Raw genomic sequence first — 17,386 nt, 5'->3', positions numbered from 1 at the left:
AACTTATGTATTATGGAGTTGCTCATTAAAGCTGGGGAATGTCACAAAATAAAGAAAAGCTCTCCTTGGCTGGAAATGACAATAATTCACCATGCCTATACACTAATGTGATGTGGTGTTCTGTGTTCTTTTCTGATTACCCCCATACACCATAGTTTCAAGGGGAATAGTTTTTAGTTCAGGGAGAAGTTTTTAGTTCAGCATGGAGTGTTTTCACCAAAAGCATATTGAATTTGGTATATCAACATATTAGCAAAGTGGGTTTAAGCTAAACTTTGAAAAGGTAGAAACATATTTTAATGTGGATTTGGGTATACATTTTTTTCTTCTTTGCATCTTATTGTTTTTAAAATCAGAGATAAAAGCATATACATTCCCTTTCTCCCTCTTTGAGGGAGGGAACTCTTAAGGTGGTTTTCTTTGTTTTGGGTAGAGAGGAAGGGGAGGGGTGGTAGGCGAGAAAGGTTTAAGGAGGTAAAAGGACTCTTTCTAAAAGAGTGATCTTCCAGGCATTTTAATGGCTTAGAAACAGGCAGTTGCTGGTGCCCCTTTGTTTTCAAGCTGATTTGATTTTTCATGGCTTGGGCCAGTGTTTGGAAATAATTCATCAGAAGATGTCAGGATGAACAAGAGACACATTAGAGTCAAACAGCCTTTGACATGTCATACCTCTGTTGCTCTGAGACTTTTAATTTTGAAATTTTAGAAAGATAAACTAACCAGAAAAACAGTGATCCACAGCCTCAAAAAATACTTACTGTCATGTCCCATTTCCCATTCCTTGTGTCCCATGGGGCACATATGGGAAGCTCCATTGCACTTTTTAACGTGAGACCAAGAATATTTTGATGTCAAGGGCATAAACTAAGTTCATCAGTATTACAGTCACCGAAGATCGTGTTAGCATCAAAAAGTTTCCTGGTACCCCAGTTTTAATAATTATCAGCACTTTCTATTATGTAGGTGCAAAAACACCTGAAGATGATAAAAGTATGTTTAAAACTCTGAGGATAATGAAATTATGTTCATGTGGCTTTTTAGCTTCGTGATTGTGTTTCAATTTGTAAATGTTATAACTGTTTTAAATTTTTTTTTCTCTAGCAAGCTGCAAACTTTTGAAGACATTAAGCCTGCCAAATTATAGCCACTTATTTCTGCCTGACGTATTTTTCAGCTTAGAACCACAGAGGGACTGCCAAGCCTGTTCCTTTTCATTACCTGTTCTGTGTCTGGCCCGGAGTTTAGATTTTTGAAAATGGAAAAAAGCTGTTTGCAAAATCACAAGGCTCTTGAGCTCTTAGTTTCTTCTTAGTATCAACATTTATTTATTTAGGTTTGGGCTGGGTTTCAAAAGATTGAAATTGGAAACAGAGAAGGTGACTCTGAACACCATTTATCTGTATATAAGCGAACGTTCGATGTACGTTTAATTTAAAAAATTGCTGTTTCCTACAAGAGGGAGCTATTTTTCACATTGTTACAACATTTTTAGAGGTCACTAGGTGGTCATGTCACCAGCAGGGAGTTTTTGTTTGGCAGGCGGCATTGGCAGTTAGTTACAAATGCCTCCCATGATTCAGTGTTCAAAGGGGGCTGCTTTGCAAGTAACAAATACTTACAACCTGAGAACTGAAGTATAAAAAGCAGTGACAGGGGAAAATGTTTGGAAATGTAAAACAGCATCTTTAGTGGCCAAATTGGGGTGTTCCGGGAGTTGAAGATTACATGTCTACTTTATTCTTGAGTTTAGCGTTTACAGAAGCAATAATGCCTTAACTACCGTAGTTGGCTGTCACCTTGCTTCTAGTTAGCAAGTGCTTTTAATTTGTGATTTGTTGGTTCTCATGCTTTGGAGTATCATTGAGGTTCCTGACAATAATCTTTATTAACCTCATCCCCTGCATTTGCCATCCTGGTGGTTACTGAACCTGTGCCTCTCGGTCATTCCTCATCGTGAATGCTGGTAACTTAAGCAAGATTAAGTGGGCAGCTAAAAGCACCAATTACTGCGGCTTCTTCTAGGCTTCCATATTTACAGACAAACCAGTATTTCAAATTTGGGATAAGAGAGTTATAATCCTTCTTTATGGGGGAAATAAATAAATGAAGTGCAGACGGATCTTTGAGGAAATGGCTAAGATGGAAAAAAAAAAAAAAAAGAAGATGAATAGTCAATCACTAGAACTATGAGCATTTTATTTATAATTATTTTTTAAGTATAAAAATGGAGATTAATTTGTGCCTCCATATCAGGACAATTGCTGTGTCTCCTTTCCCACCTCCACTTTTGTTTAACTAAGGAATGACCTAAAGAATGCAGCTGTCACTTAAGAACACAATACAATTATTTTACTATATTAGTACAGCTTATGGGTTATAGATACTTTAGCTTTTTTAAGCTAAAAGCTAAATTAATTCAGTTTCAGTGAAGAACTGTCACAGCTCATGTTGCGCTGTTTAGGATAGAAAAACCCAAGAATCTCAGACTTCTTTAAGGGACAAAGGAAGATATTTAGTATCTATTATTTGTAGTTCAAAGAGAAACTACAAATAAATTGATAGGACTTTCATTTATTTGATCATAGCAGTTCACTGATATTTTTCTATTACTCTTGTGAGATTTATAATTTTTTTTATGTAAGAATGGATAACTGTCAAAGCCATGCAGGGTTTTTTTCTCTCTCAAGCAAATTAAATTCATATTTATAATGACATTTTGCTACTTCTTTAATCCTTTGCAGAAAGCTTTTTGGCTCTGAAGAGCCGTTGAAATATTGAGTTTGGATATCCAGAAGAATTCTGCTAGGTGATTAAAGAAAAGGAAGCCAAAATCTAGAGCAGAAATGTCTTGGATACACTGTCATTTTGTGATGCAGTTCTTTTGCATTTATCTGAAAATTAATTTTCCCTCTCCAATTTACATTTGCTTAAGCCTGTGGCAGTGGAATTGTGATACCATGGTAAACACTAGAAATGTATTGAATCTATAGATAAAAGTACAGAAAACAGTAAAAAAGTATGTTCTCTCCCAGTTTTTTAAATAGTTTTCTCAAAAAAAAGTTTTCTTACCTCTAGAGATCAGTGATTTGAACATATTTATCTTGTAGCCGATAATAATAAGTTAATGACCCACACTCATAGTAATGGTAAAAAATAACTATAGCTTGTATTTACAATAATAATAACTGCTTGTTATATAGCCAACTAAATGTGCTAAATGGTTTACATATTTATCCTATATAATACCTCATAAGTGTATTAGGATTCTCATTTTACAGATGAAGAAACTGAGATTCATAGAGCTAATTAGTTTTCCCAAAATCACACAGATGGTAGTGGTGCAGAACCAGGATTTAAATCCAGTTTTGTGGAATCCCATTCATTGATTCAACAAACATTAATTGCAAGTTTGATGGATTTAGAAAAACTGATCATTGTTTAAGTTTATTTAGAAGCAGCCATTCTCTTTCCTGCCAATGGATTATCGTCACCTCTCTCAATCAACCACTGGAAAAGGAAAACTCTTTTGTGCCTCCTCCAGATAGTCATTTTCCCTTCGTGAATTTGTGTTTGCCCCAGTTGAAATTCCCATTAGCCATCTGGACTGGTGATTTTACACTGACTTAATGAGTTTGGCTTAGTCAATAGAAGCAGTGCCTAGCACACAGTGTGTCCACACCAGATAGTGTTTCAAATGAACCCAGTTGTACCATCACCGTTTGGGTCCTAGGGGGCCACAGCTTTGTGAGTAGGGATACCCCCGATAGTAATGCTCACCATTCCGGTGGGATTTTGCAGTTTTCCAGATGTTTTCCTTTGGGGGGATCTTATGTGAACCTCTTAGTGACCTCAGGGGTAGGTAATATCATTTTTATTTTATAGATTCCCACAGCTAAGATACATAAAGTCAAGTGACTTGTCAGAGGCACGCATGTAAAATTGGATGACCGTCTTTCTATGATGCTCCTGTTTTCTGTTTTCTATGCCTTGTAGTATTGGTGGTGGGATAGGGGGGAAGTATGTTGAAGGTTCAGACTTCTCTCTCCCCTTTCTCACTGGAATTGAGAAATCACAGCCCATCTGGGAGCAATCATGTGATCTGCTCTGCCCACTGAGTTCTGAAGTGTTGCTGTCACCCACTTGGGGAGTCCACCAGTGTGCATTGTGAGTCTGTCTCTTCCCCGTGGACTTGGTTAGCAATTTTGTGATTTGGCTTCAGTCCTTGGGCATCCCTGGAAATGAAATAAATATACAATGAAATGAAATAAACATCCAAGCACCGGTTGTAGAGCTGCCCTCGGCTGCTCTTACTGATGGCAACATTGTGACTGAGGGGGTGATCCTCTTACCAGAATTCAACGAACTTCTCGCTTGATTCAAAGTGAATCTGTTTTTTCTGTGTCAAGAGTATCCCAACTTAGAACAATGCTAGACATAATCTATTTTATTTTAAGACATAAAATTACAGACTACCCGGGTTCAAATCTCTACTTTGCCATTTACTAGCCATGTAAACTTGAGTAAGTTAATTCACTCCTTTCTGCCTCTCTTTTCTTATCTGTCCAATGGGAGCATAATGGCACCTTCCTCATTAGATTGTTGTGCAGATCAAATGAGTTAGTACACATAAAGGACTTAGAATGGTATAGTCTTTGGCACAGAAAACGTGCTGGTGTGTGTTAGCAACGTATTCCCTATTGTGGGCTATATGGCATGTCCCCTGTTCAGCAGTCTTGGCAAGACTGTTCAATTATCTTGAAATAGGCCAACAGAGCACTGGTAAACCAGGTCAATGGAAAAAACAAAATCCCTGATTGGTAGTGATTGCCAATTTCCATGGTGTAAATACTTCTACCATGGCCAAGTCACAGGCTGACCCTTGAAGTTGGAAGGAGAAGCACATAATTGACTCTCGCTAGCTAGCAGCCAGCTCCAGCACACCACAGAAATAGACCCTTTAGCTGTAAGATCATTAGAGTAGCTGCCAATTAGGATGACCCTCAGCTCATAGCTGTCCCTTTTTCTTTTGGTGTGTTTCTAGTGATGGGGAAACCAGGTCATAGCTGATTGACCTAGATGGGGCTAACTGATTTTCTTTCCAGGAAGGTCAAACATTACTCTTTTTCTGTTAAGCCTGGAGGTTGTAACAAAGTTATTCTGTAAACAGTAGGTCTTCTGAAGAAGGGTTTAGGATTTCCTGCTACTGAGGGTCCTGGAGCAACTTTCTCACTGACCCTCCTAAAGCTCACTTGTTAGCTCTTTTCCTTTCCTCAGTTTATTCAAGTATCCCTCTAACACTTCGTCTTTTTGCTAAGTTAGGCAGAATTAGTTTCTTTTGCTTGCAATCCAAATAAACCCAACCAAAGCATGTGTTTAGTCACATCATTCCTCCATTGTTAGAATTATTTCCCTGGGATTTTCTCGACGTTGCCTTCTGTTGTTTGTACCAACACTGTCAGAGATGGGTATGAGGGAGCCCAGGCCATTGTTGACAGCTCTGACTTAGCCAGAGTTGCTTCTGTTACTGACTTAGCCTCAGCCTTACCTACTTGTGACTTTCATCCTTAAGTCCTAGTTCAAATCTCAGGGTGCCCCTGGAGCAAGCCTCGTCAACGTTACTCTAGCAGATAATTGAAGGGATAACTACCATGTTCCCAAGTCTTCTCTGGTTATATATACACATGTTGTGCTAAAATCCAACAAAATGAACAAAGGAAAGAGAGGCAGAGTATGTCATATTTTACACTAGGCCTTTCTTGCCACCTTTAGAAATGATTTTCCTAAAGATTGGCATTGATCAACTCAGCTTTTCTTTCCTTCTGTGGTCACTGAAGACTCCCTAGAAGGACCTGGATCTCTTGTCTGATGGGCCCATTTGTGAAATACAGAGATTATTCTCCACTTATATCCTAAAGATACCATATCGGAAACAGACATTGGCAAAGGGATGGTCACTCAGTACAATTTGGGTTCAACATGGCATTTATAAGGCAGCCAGCTTGGAAGTGCCGAACACTTTTCACAAGGAAAGCCCTTACCTATGTAGAACAGAAGAGGATGTTCCTCACACATACTCTGATAGTAACATACAGCAATCACGTGAATGTTTTCCAGACCGTGGAGGTCATGGACCAACCATAGGAAAAAAATATTTTTTGAAAACAACATACGCTTGCTAACCTAATTAAGCTATTAAACAAGACTATTCAAGTGTTAACTATTATCATCATCATTTGAGAAAGGGTCTTTTTAATTTCAAAAATTAGAAAGGACATTACTTAATTTCACAATAAAAAGCTGCTGTTCCCCAGAAAACAACTTACACGTGTGTTCTTACATCCTCACGTGTGCATGCGGGCACTGGCCAGACCAGTCTTTCTGTTGGCACTTAAGGCATTACTTTATTTGACCACATTTTTTCCTTGGTGGTGGTATTCCAGCATCCTTGAAAGTTATGCAACTAGGAACAGGCATAAGTAAGGAAAAGATAAATAATTTTGAATGACCGAGTCATCTCAGCTTTTAATCAGAAACTTACCCCATCTGGAAGCCACTCTTTTCCTTCCAGAGCCCTTCCAATCCTACCCTCCCTTCATACTCAGCTGTCACCCTTACCCTCTGTGAAGCCTGCCCCCATCATCCCGGACCAAAGGGACATTTCTTCCTTCCCGCAACCAAGAATTTTAGTGAAATGGCCAAGTTTACTCTTTGACGTCACAGACTTAGATTCAAATTCCAGTTCTACTTTTAAAAGCAATGGGACCTTGGACAACCTACTTAAATATTACAGTCTTGGTTTACTCAACTTTACAAGGGGTGTAATAAAACTTTCTCTTGGAAGGCTATTTTGAGCAGACTAAATGAAACAACGTGCTTTATTTACGCCTTGCATATACATATAGTAATCAAAATAATAATTATTAACAATTGCTTATCCTATATCTTAACAATGAAGACATTAATCAACTATTTTTTATCTTTTATTTTATGATTTAAGTCTTTGTATGCTTTTTCTTTCTTTACCAGAACAGTGTGTAAGCCTTATCCATTGCTGATCCTTCATAACACGCAGCATCATATTCTGTCCATAGTAAATTCTCTTTGAAAATGGTAGAAATTAAGACACTGGTTAACAACATTAGACTGATCTTTTAAGCCACCACCTATAGGTATGCAGTCATCCTTAAAGATGTGTTTTCATTATGCCTCACTTCAATGGGAATTTGAGCCCCTTTGTGTCCGGAGTTGGTTCCCACCGGTGGGTTTGTGGTCTCGCTGACTTCAAGAATGAAGCTGCGAACCTTCGTGGCAAGTGTTACAGCTCTTAAAGATGGCACTGACCCAAAGAGTGAGCTGTAGCAAGGTTTATTGTGAAGAGTGAAAAGACAAAGCTCCCGCAACCTGGAAGACGACCCAACCCAGTTGCCGCCACTGGCTGGGGTGGCCAGCTCTTATTCCCTTATTGTCCCCTCCCATGTTCCGTTTCTGTCCTATCAGAGTGCCCGTTTTTCAATCCTCCCCACAATTGGCTACTTTTAGAATCCTGCTGATTGGTGTGTTTCACAGAGCACTGATTGGTGCGTTTTATGGAGCGCTGCTGATTGGTGCGTTCTACAGAGCACTGATTGGCGCATTGTACAATCGGTTTGTGAGACCGAAAAGTTCCCGATTGTTGCATTTTACAATCCTGTTGTAAGACGGAAAAGTTCCCCAGGTCTCCACTTGACCCAGGAAGTCCAGCTGGCCTCACCTCTCACCTTAAGTGTTCTGCAGCCCCATTCTTCTTGACCCCTGCCTTATGTCCCATGCCTTGAAGTTCAAATCTAAACAGGGGTGCTTCCTTGTTGGTCAGTGGAGCTGGGAAGCCTCAATGTTGTCCAGTGAGATAGATGGTCTGATCTCAGTATTCAACAGATCAGTATTGCAGGGAGTGGTAATCAGTGTCAGGCTGGAGTCTGGCTGGTCACCAGTGGTTTTCCAGGCCTGGGGGCCCCTCTTACAGGACTGAGTTCTGTCACCTCTCTGGGTTCCTAGGCCTCCTCCCCCCACCTCCAATTTGTGCAAAAGGCCTTCTGCAGACTGACTTAATTACCTCTAGTGGTCAGTCTTGGGTGTATGTTGGATATTGTGGAGAGGGAATTACCTCAACCTTTTACATCTCTGAGGATATAAAATTATAAAGAATTAAAAGGATCTATGGACATATATTGTAAGTAAACAAAGAAGCCAATAAAACTCCTTATATTTTGGAAGACTATTTGGTTGAACCATACGAAATTTCTGATATTCAGTTGTTTCTGACCCATAAAAAAGTGAACTTAGTATTATTCGTCCTACTAGTTATGACTAAGAGGTTTCATGTTTCTATTTGTTTATTTTGAGCTTCTCATTGCAACTGGATTATATTGGGTATACGGTATGAAGAGGATGGGCTGGAAGGGAACTTTTGAATTGATTATCCTAGTATTTGATACATGCAGAGGGAAATGCCATGTGGATTCTTTGCCCAGTCTTTGAATTGGGAAACAGGATTCAGGGATATCTTCTTTGCACGGTATTGCTGATGATCCAGCATTTGCTCATGATGGTAATAGAAGGGTGTTTCTTTGTGTCTGGTGGCATCCTCACAGGGTCAGTCTGTCTCATGACTGTGGACAATCTCTGGGTTCTACTGTGTTAGCAGTCTCTGAGTTCTGCTGTTAGAGAAGCAGGAATGGTTTCTGTCTTGCTTGTCCTCATTCATCCCTGGTACCTGGTTCACAGTGGGCACTCAGTAAATATGTGGTGAATGAGTTGGAGGAATTGATGAACTGCTTCTGACCACCTGGATGGTTTATTTTTGCTTATGTGGCCAGTAAACAGCCACCCTAGAGGAGCACATTCAGTTTAGCTGCTTCAGGTTGGACTTCATAATTTCCTATCTGAAATGTTCCTGCTTCCAGTAATTGCTCCTCCCAGGGTGGAAATTTCACTTCTATGAGCCACAAGGCCACCCATCCTGTAAATCTGAGATTGCTTTCTATACCATTGTTTCTTGGGCTGGCTCCCTTGCGATTCTTTCCAGATGTGGAGCTCCTCCAGGTAGTTTACCAGACCCTTTCCTTCTGCAGCTGCTGTGTGGTTTCAGGTTCCTTCAAACTCTGGGAAGGAGCACTCCGGTAGCATCCCACAAATTGTATTCATGAGTCCAGAAATTTCAGGTAACTAACAAATATAACTTTTTATAACTTAGGAATACATGGGCTGAGTCTTGCAGCTCTTTGTTTGGCCTGTCTTTTGAACTGTTGCTTAGCAGTGGAGGGCTTTAGGTATATGTATGAAGATGCATAGTTCTATACTTCTGTAACTTGGGCTCTGAAATTAATTTGTGGTCATTGAATATGCTCTTGTGCTTCCTTTTCATTTGAAGGCTGTGATGCATTGGTGAAACTTTGCAAAGGCAATGACCACATGTATTTGCTTTCCATTCTGTTGACACAATCAACAAGATCATGATTAGTGAGTGTGCATTAGATAGGCTGTGTTTTCATAGTGGTGTTTTAACCATTTCTTCCCAACACAGAACTATTATAAATTTTGTCTCATTTCTTTTTCTTACAGTGTAGAATAAAGTATTTCTAATCTCACTCATTGGGACGTTCAGTTATTTCCAGAAAACTGATTTCCCTTAGTTTTAAGGTATGAAGCCCCCTTTGGTTTAACAATCTATTTTATTCTGGGTGTTCTCTTCGCAAATGTATGGCAAGTACAGAAATGCTGAGACTGTCATTCATTTGGAAGAAACTCTGTGTCCATTAAATGACCTCTTTAAAAAAAAAAAAAAAAAGCCACCTAAAACTTCCTTGTCATCTCTTAACTGACTTCTCAGCAGTCCCAATCCTGTATTACATGATAATTTGATAGCTAATTATTTGAAACTAGACTTTAGTCAGAGAATGAAAATGTCAGCAGAATGGGGATTTGAAAATGAAATGTCCTAGCTCCCCTGAATCATGGATCTCTCTCCCATTTGTAATGTTTGTTTTTTTTTTAATAAGCACTCTTTCTGGTACCTGTTTTGAATATAGATTATTAGAGATGTAACTACAGAAAAAAATTGAAATGGGCGATATTTACTGCAATGGCCACAAGATGGCAGACCTAAAATCCAGACTTCACAAAGTTGTTTAGACATTTACATGAGGAATTACATCTTTGAGCATCTTTGAGGATGCCTTAAAAACCATCAGCTTCCTTGACCCTCCCAAAAAGTCTCCTCTAGGTTGTCTTGAATTGCTGTCCAGTTCTGTGGCAGGCACAGCAAGGGAGAACAGCTTTGATTAACATTGAATCAACATCTTTGATAAACAGATGGGAATCTGTTTAGCCCCTCTCCCAGAAGGGATCAGACCTTCCTGCCCCTCGCAGAAACCTACCCTTTGCCTGGCTACCACCATCATCTGCAGCACACACAGACATGCCACCCTGTGTTTCCTTCTCCTATGCAGAAGCACAACTGCCTTTTCCCTTCTCATAAATAAAAACTGCCTCCAATAAACTCACTTTTATGGTTTTCTCTCTACAAAGATCCACTCCAGGCTGGATGCAGTGGCTCACGCCTGTAATCCCAGCACTTTGGGAAGCCAAGGTGGGCGGATCACCTGAGGTCAGGAGTTCGAGAACAGCCTGGACAACATAGTGAAACCCCGTTTCTACTAAAAGTACAAAAGTTAACTGAGTGTGGTGGTGCATGCCTGTAATCTCAGCTACTCAGGAGGCTTAGGCAGGAGAATCGTTTGAACCTGGAAGGTGGAGGTTGCAGTGAGCCGAGATTGTGCCACTGCATTCCAGTCTGAGTGACAGAGCAAGACTTCGTTTTAAAAAAAAAAAAAAATCCACTTCACAGAACCTTAATTCAATTTTATTTGAATGTTGCGCTAACAGAATTCCAGAATGTGCCCCCTTCTGCACATATTCTTCTCACAGCAATGGCATAACGATCTGTTTTGTTTTTTATTATGATTTAGCTGTGGGAATATTCTATTCCATGTAAACACAAACAATAGAAGGTTTGATTTAACACAAAATATTCAAATTAAGAAGGGAAATATCTAGTTCAAGATGTAGGAGTGCAATTTGCTGCTCTGTGCAAAGGCTGATAAATAAATATTAGTAGCTTTAAATATACACTAGAGGGGAAATTAAAACATACTGGTTTTAGAGAAACTTACATATATACACACACATAACCTCACTTCACCAATAAGAAAAAAATAATTGATTGGGTGCCATGGGGGTGAAACCTTGATGTCAGTGACCTATTTTCTGGTAGTTACTCATTTCCAACCAAAACGTTAATGTAATGCGACAGTCTCTTGACAGTAACTGATCACCCATGGACAATAGGTTTAGTTTAGGCAGATACTGGACAAAGCTCTGTCCCACATTGAAGTCCAGATGTATTTGGTTTTCTCATTATCACTCATCTGTAAGCTTCCAGAGATTCTGGTTAGGTGTATTTCACATAGAAAGCTACCTTGGCAGAGTTGAATGGTCAACAGAGAGGCTTTTTTATTACTGAACGGGAATAACAAGAATGACCAAGCACCATCATCTAACAGTACCACTAACAGAGGGCATTGCAGTGTGTCATGGAAGTCCCTTCATTTCACTCACCCTCTCTGCTTCCTGGATTTACCAGTTTTTTAAAGTATTTTTTTCCAGTGGAAGAATCTTTTATTTTGAATTTGTTTGATTTTGCACTTGACTTTGACTTTTTAAAAGTCGCCTTTCAGAACACATTTCTATTTCTCAGTTTCTTAAACTATGTGACATCATGTCTTGCCTATTTCCCACGTGGCGTTTCCTATCAATTTGGATGGAATGATATTGGACAGTTATAGGCCAAGTCAAGCCTGGCTTGTCTGGGATGCAGCTCTTCTATGGTCAACAGACTCTTCTCCAAACTCTATTTTCTTCTTTATGTCTGTTTATGGAGCAGATGTCAACTCATGAAAGTCAAATGTGCAGCTTAATAACAGAAACCAATTTTAAAGGCCTCTCTGAAAGTTTGTCTTGAAAGTAAGAGACCAGTGAGCATGTTTAGATATATCCACTATAAAGGGGAGCCCATCGAAAGTAATGCAAAACCTTTGAATCTTTAATTTTGGTGGAGTCTGTGTCATTTAATAAGTAAATGCTAGCATTTCTTGTGTGGTCATGTCAGGCACTGAACAAAATCTTTACATGCTTGATCATGTAATTCTCACGATGATCCTGTTACCAGTAGAGGGTCTTGACTGCAAGTTGTCCAGGTTCTTGGCGTTTTGAACAAAGAATTGGACAAAACACAAAGCAAAGCAAGGAAAGAATGAGGCAACAAAAGAATGAAAGCAGAGATTTATTGAAAATGAAAGTACACTCCACGGGGTGGGAGCAGGCCCCAGCAGCGGTTACAGGACTTGGATACAGAACCTCCTCAGGTCCAAACACCTCCTAGAGGTTTCCCATTGGCCACTTGGCACTCACCTTAGGTAAATGAAGCAGTGGCCCGCAGCCGGTCTGAAAGCAACCAATCAGAGCCTGAAGCGAAGTTACAAAGGGCACATTCCTGTACAAACATCCAATTGGTTGCAACCAATCAGAGGCTAAGGTGAAGTTACAAAGTTGTACTTCTTTTTCTTTTTTTGAGATGGCATTTCACTCTTGTTGCCCAGGCTGCAGTGCAGTGGTGGGATCTCAACCTCCTCTCACTGCAACCTCCGCCTCCTGGGTTAAAGCGATTCTCCTGCATCAGTCCCAGCTGAGATTATAGCTGTCTGCTACCATGCCCAGCTAATTTTTTGTATTTTTAGTAGAGATGGGGTTTCACCATATTGCCCAGGCTGGTTGCGATCTCCTGACCTCAGATGATATAACCCTCCCAAAATGCTGGGATTACAGGCGTGATCCACCGTGCCTGGCCACAAAGTTGCACTTGCATGCAAACGAAGACTGGGCTGGCAATCAGTCTGATTGGTTGCGGACAGCCAATTTCCCATCTGCCACGCAGAAAAGGTGGGAGTTTGCAAAGGGAGTAACCTCTGGTCCTTTTGTTACTTAGGCATGGAAAGTTAGGGTTTTCCTTTTAATTTAGTTCTAGGAAATTGGAGTGAAATGGCCTTCAGTTCCCTGCCTCCACCATATTCTCCTGCCTCAATCCAAGAGAGAGTTATGATTGTCCATCTTAGATTATTTATGAGGAACTTGAAGTTTCAGAGACAGTGAGTAACTTACCCAGGGTCATAGAAAAAAGGTATCACTGAGATTCAAACTCAGGTACATTTGCTTCCAAAGCCCCAGCACTAAATAAAGATCAGTACCTCCTCCTCTTAAAAACTTGAGTAATATTTTATTTGTGTGGGTATGTTTTTTAAAAAAATCATAATAGGCCAAAGTGCTCAAGTGCTCAAATATTTTCTTTTTCTTTTTTTTCTTTCTTTTTTTTTTTTTTTTTTTTTTTTTTGTGGATCAGGCCCATAGTAACAAGCAATGCCTCACACATGTCCACTGCCAAGGCCTGGGACAGTGGTCCCTCCCATCCTTCATTGCCTTTTTATCAATTCTCTAGAAGGACAGGATTCGAGAGAAACATTTAGAATGGGGGGAGTAGCTCTTCCTGGCACTCCTCCTCTGGCCTTGGACCTTTTCTATGTGGGAAAATCAGTTGGCTTCAGACTCACCAATACCCCTTTGTAGCAGGATGCCAAATGATGCTGGCATTTGCCCTTTTGGTGACCTGAAGCACATGACATTGGCATTTGAGAGTGTTCTGGTCCAGTTGGAGGAACTGGAGGAACTGCCGGATGGGCCAGCTGCCTCCCTGGCTCATGCACTGAGCAAGGAACAGGGTAGAAGCTGGTGCTTAGAGTAAAGAACTTCCACAAGACTCCATGGCCCCCGTGTTAGGAAATTCCAGTCATGTGCTATTAGGTTTCAAAGACAGAATTCTTCGTAATTGGAGTAAACTATTTTTTTGAGGTCAGTTTTAGGTGGACGACAGGGAGCAAACCACATTAAGAAGTCTGGGCTGCCAAAGCCTGGCCTTTACGAATCTGGTCTGTTCTTTGTCCTTGCTGAAACTCATGGTTGTTCAAATATATCTCACCCTGTGGGCCCTACCTCATGTGAGCTGCTTTGCTTTCTGCATGGCCCCTTCTGCATATACCATACATCATTCTGCTGGTGGGTAGGGTTGATATTAATTGATATTAAAGAACTTTTCTTTCTCAAGATGCCATTTGAAAATGCAGCTTTTAAAATTGAGGCAAATGAACATCTATCTCCAGGGTTGATTGCAGCAAACCTCCACCCAACCCTCACCCCAGGGGTGAGAGAGAGGCTGTTTTGAATAGGATCTTTCGTCACCATCTGTCTGAAGTCACCTCCTACTGAACTTACAGTTGAATATTCAGGGTCATGAGGGAAAGAAAATAGTAATTAGCTGAGAAAAGTTGATTGAGCGGACTTTTTCCCCCCACAATATGATTAGAACATGACTGCCTGGGCTAAGCACCATACATAATGTAGACTTTCTCTTATATGTCATTATCCAAACATTTCTTAATGGAATGCATTTTTTAAGCATCCGCCTTTGTAATTGAATGCACTTCTAAAGATGGGTCAGCTAACTCAAACAAGAACCCACAAGAAACAATGTGTTAATGGTTCTTCCCAAATCCAATTTATAATAGTTCCTAATTGGCCTGCCTCATTTGCAACTCCTGAAATTAATTTTAGATCCTCTTTCAGAGCTCAAATCATCATTAATAGAATGACAGCAATGGGGAGTGAAGTAGAAATGTTTACAAAGCTCCCTTTTAAATGGACTGTGATAAGTGAGGTAGTCATGTATTACCACCAGAGGATCCTGGAGCTCTCTTTGTGAGGGCTGGCCACAGGCGACACTCAAAAGAAGGCATTTATCTTGGCAGGAGATGCCCTTCAGCCCTGTTTTGTTTTATTCCATGGAGGGTTTTTTTTTTTTTTTCAGGGTGGCTAAAACCATTTTTTTTGGTGTTTTATTAGCTGTATCTTGATTACCTCCTACACACTGAATGACAGTTTAGGGTTATTAAATGTGTTCTTGCACATATTTTTATCCATTGTTAATCCTGACTAAATGTATGACAGGGCACAGAATTTCCCCCTTTTTTCCTCTATTGTTGCCCATATTTGTTAAAGAAATTATTCCCCTTGACATTTGTTTAGGCTGCACTTTGATAAAATGCTGTCTATGATACACTTCCTTAGCTTGGCATTCAGCAGACTCTTACAGATTTATTTCTCTTCACATTATCTTATCTTCCTTCCTAGCATATGTGAGCTTCCTTTTCATATTTTAAGCTACATTTTGGGGGCATAGACAGATCACCTTAGTAATTGGTACTTGAGGATGGCGATGTTCTCAAGATAATTTTGCAAGTCTTTGGTATATACTTAAACCTACTGTCTAAGAATGGGCATATATGTACTTTTCGCGTTGTCTATAAAAAGGCAAAAGGGATACATTGAACATGATTTCAAGCTTATGGAACTTCTTCAGATTGATGGGACAGTAATAATTTTTGAAGCAATATAAATGTGCTCTTGATTCTAGAAGGTAATTCTTTCATTGGGGAAAATAATGATTTTTTTGTTTCCAGTTTATATCCAAGTGTCTTGTCACTGGTATACTCTTTAAAGTGGAGCCTTTAAAAAAAAAAAAAGGTACATCAGAACTGGTGGTATTTTAGTTTTCCAGTTTTGAATGGCTGGACCAAAATTTGCCATGAGAAAAAAAAAAGCAAGGATATTTAATATAAGCTTCCTAATCTATTTCAATGTTTGTGATTTTCTTGGTAGGTGCTTTCTGTCAATGTATCAACAGTCTGGCTCATGGGAACTGTAAAAGTGTAGAATCTGACATAGGGATGGCAAAATGAAATTAGTTTTTATAAAATTATATTCGGTTTACCCATCCTCAAAACAAACCTGACCTTTAAGGCGGGGATAATGAAAACCCGTAACTGTACACAATTAGCTCACAGTGATTTAAATTACAGGTTGAGTATCCCTCATCTGAAATGCTTGGGACCAGATGTATTTCAGATTTCATATTTTTTTCAGATTTTGGAATATTTGTATTACACTTACCGATAGAGTAATACAAATCCAAAAATCCAGAATGCTGCAATGAGTATTGTCTTTGAATGTCCTGTTGGTGCTCAAAGCATATAGGATTTTGGAGTTCTTTGGATTTGGGATTTTTGGATTCGGGATGTTCAACCTGTCTTAGCTAAAGTCAATTAACTTAAGAAAGAGTTGGCTGGGCGCGGTGGCTCACGCCTGTAATCCCAGCACTTTGGGAGGCCGAGGTGGGCAGATCACGGGGTCAGGAGATCAAGCCCATCCTGGCTAACACGGTGAAACCCACTCTTTCCTAAAAATACAAAAAATTAGCTGGGCGTGGTGGCGGGCACCTGTAGTGCCAGCTACTCGGGAGGCTGGGGCAGGAGAATGGCATGAACCTGGGAGGCGGAGCTTGCAGTGAGCCAAGATCACACCATCGCATTCCAGCCTGGGCAACAGAGTGAGAGTCTGCCTCAGAAAGAGAGAAAGAGAGAAGGAAAGAGAGAGAGAGAGAGAGAGAGAGAGAGAGGGAGGGAGGGAGGGAAGGATGGAGGGAGGGAGGGAAGGAGTTATTGTAACTCATTTTGTAAAACTTCTTGCTTCAAAAACCAAATCAATGGCTCTGTTAGCCTGGAATTAAGATTTAGTTTAATTCTAGGCCTGCCATCTCTATACAAATAGGTATACAAATAGCCAGATAAGCTTCTGAATACCTTGCCAAATATCCTGAAGTATGAAATGTTCTCATTTCTCTAGTTTTATATACCTTTTTATCTTCTACTAATGACCCTTTGATTTAAATGGACTAGAATTATTGAATATATATCTCAATCAAGTTTTTTTTGGGAAAATATCATTAGTTTATGGTCAGTATTTAAATGAGGGTTTGAAAATATAGATAATCTTAGTTACATTAATTTTATTTAGAGTTCTATGATTGTATAATGCCAATATCTATAAAAATAGATTTGTTAGGCAAAAGCAAAACAAAATAAAACAAAAATACAATAAGGAGAAGATTACAAAGAGCAAAATAGATTATTTTATATGAATATTAATTTAAGGTTGGTGAGTGGCTTTAAATGTAATTTTATTAAAAAGATTTTAAATGTACTTTTAGGTTTGATAATTAAGGCTAATTTGACTTGGAACTGTATTTAATAACATTTGTAGAGAATTAGAAATTGATGTATGTTTTTCTCTGACAGTCAAGTGAAAATTAGAAATTAATTTGTTGGGGTTTTATGTGGTATTATGA

At 39.5% G+C, this 17,386-nt stretch overlaps 1 protein-coding gene and 1 long non-coding RNA gene across 2 annotated transcripts in view; one reads left to right on the top strand and one right to left on the bottom strand.

The window, feature by feature from the left end:
• The window catches only part of ERC2 (ELKS/RAB6-interacting/CAST family member 2), a 905,732-nt gene that overhangs the window by 729,987 nt on the left and 158,359 nt on the right, over positions 1–17,386 (top strand).
• Positions 4,153–6,680, bottom strand: LOC108543626 (uncharacterized). Its single transcript, XR_001889626.1, has 3 exons — positions 6,616–6,680; positions 6,324–6,460; positions 4,153–4,232 (listed from the first exon to the last, which is right to left on the bottom strand). It is a non-coding gene; the product is annotated as an uncharacterized LOC108543626 (long non-coding RNA).

The sequence above is a fragment of the Rhinopithecus bieti genome, unplaced genomic scaffold (genome assembly GCF_001698545.2).
Source record: "Rhinopithecus bieti isolate Rb0 unplaced genomic scaffold, ASM169854v2 scaffold_21649, whole genome shotgun sequence".
In the NCBI taxonomy this organism is placed as follows: domain Eukaryota; kingdom Metazoa; phylum Chordata; class Mammalia; order Primates; family Cercopithecidae; genus Rhinopithecus; species Rhinopithecus bieti.
This window is presented reverse-complemented; position numbering and strand designations above follow the sequence as displayed.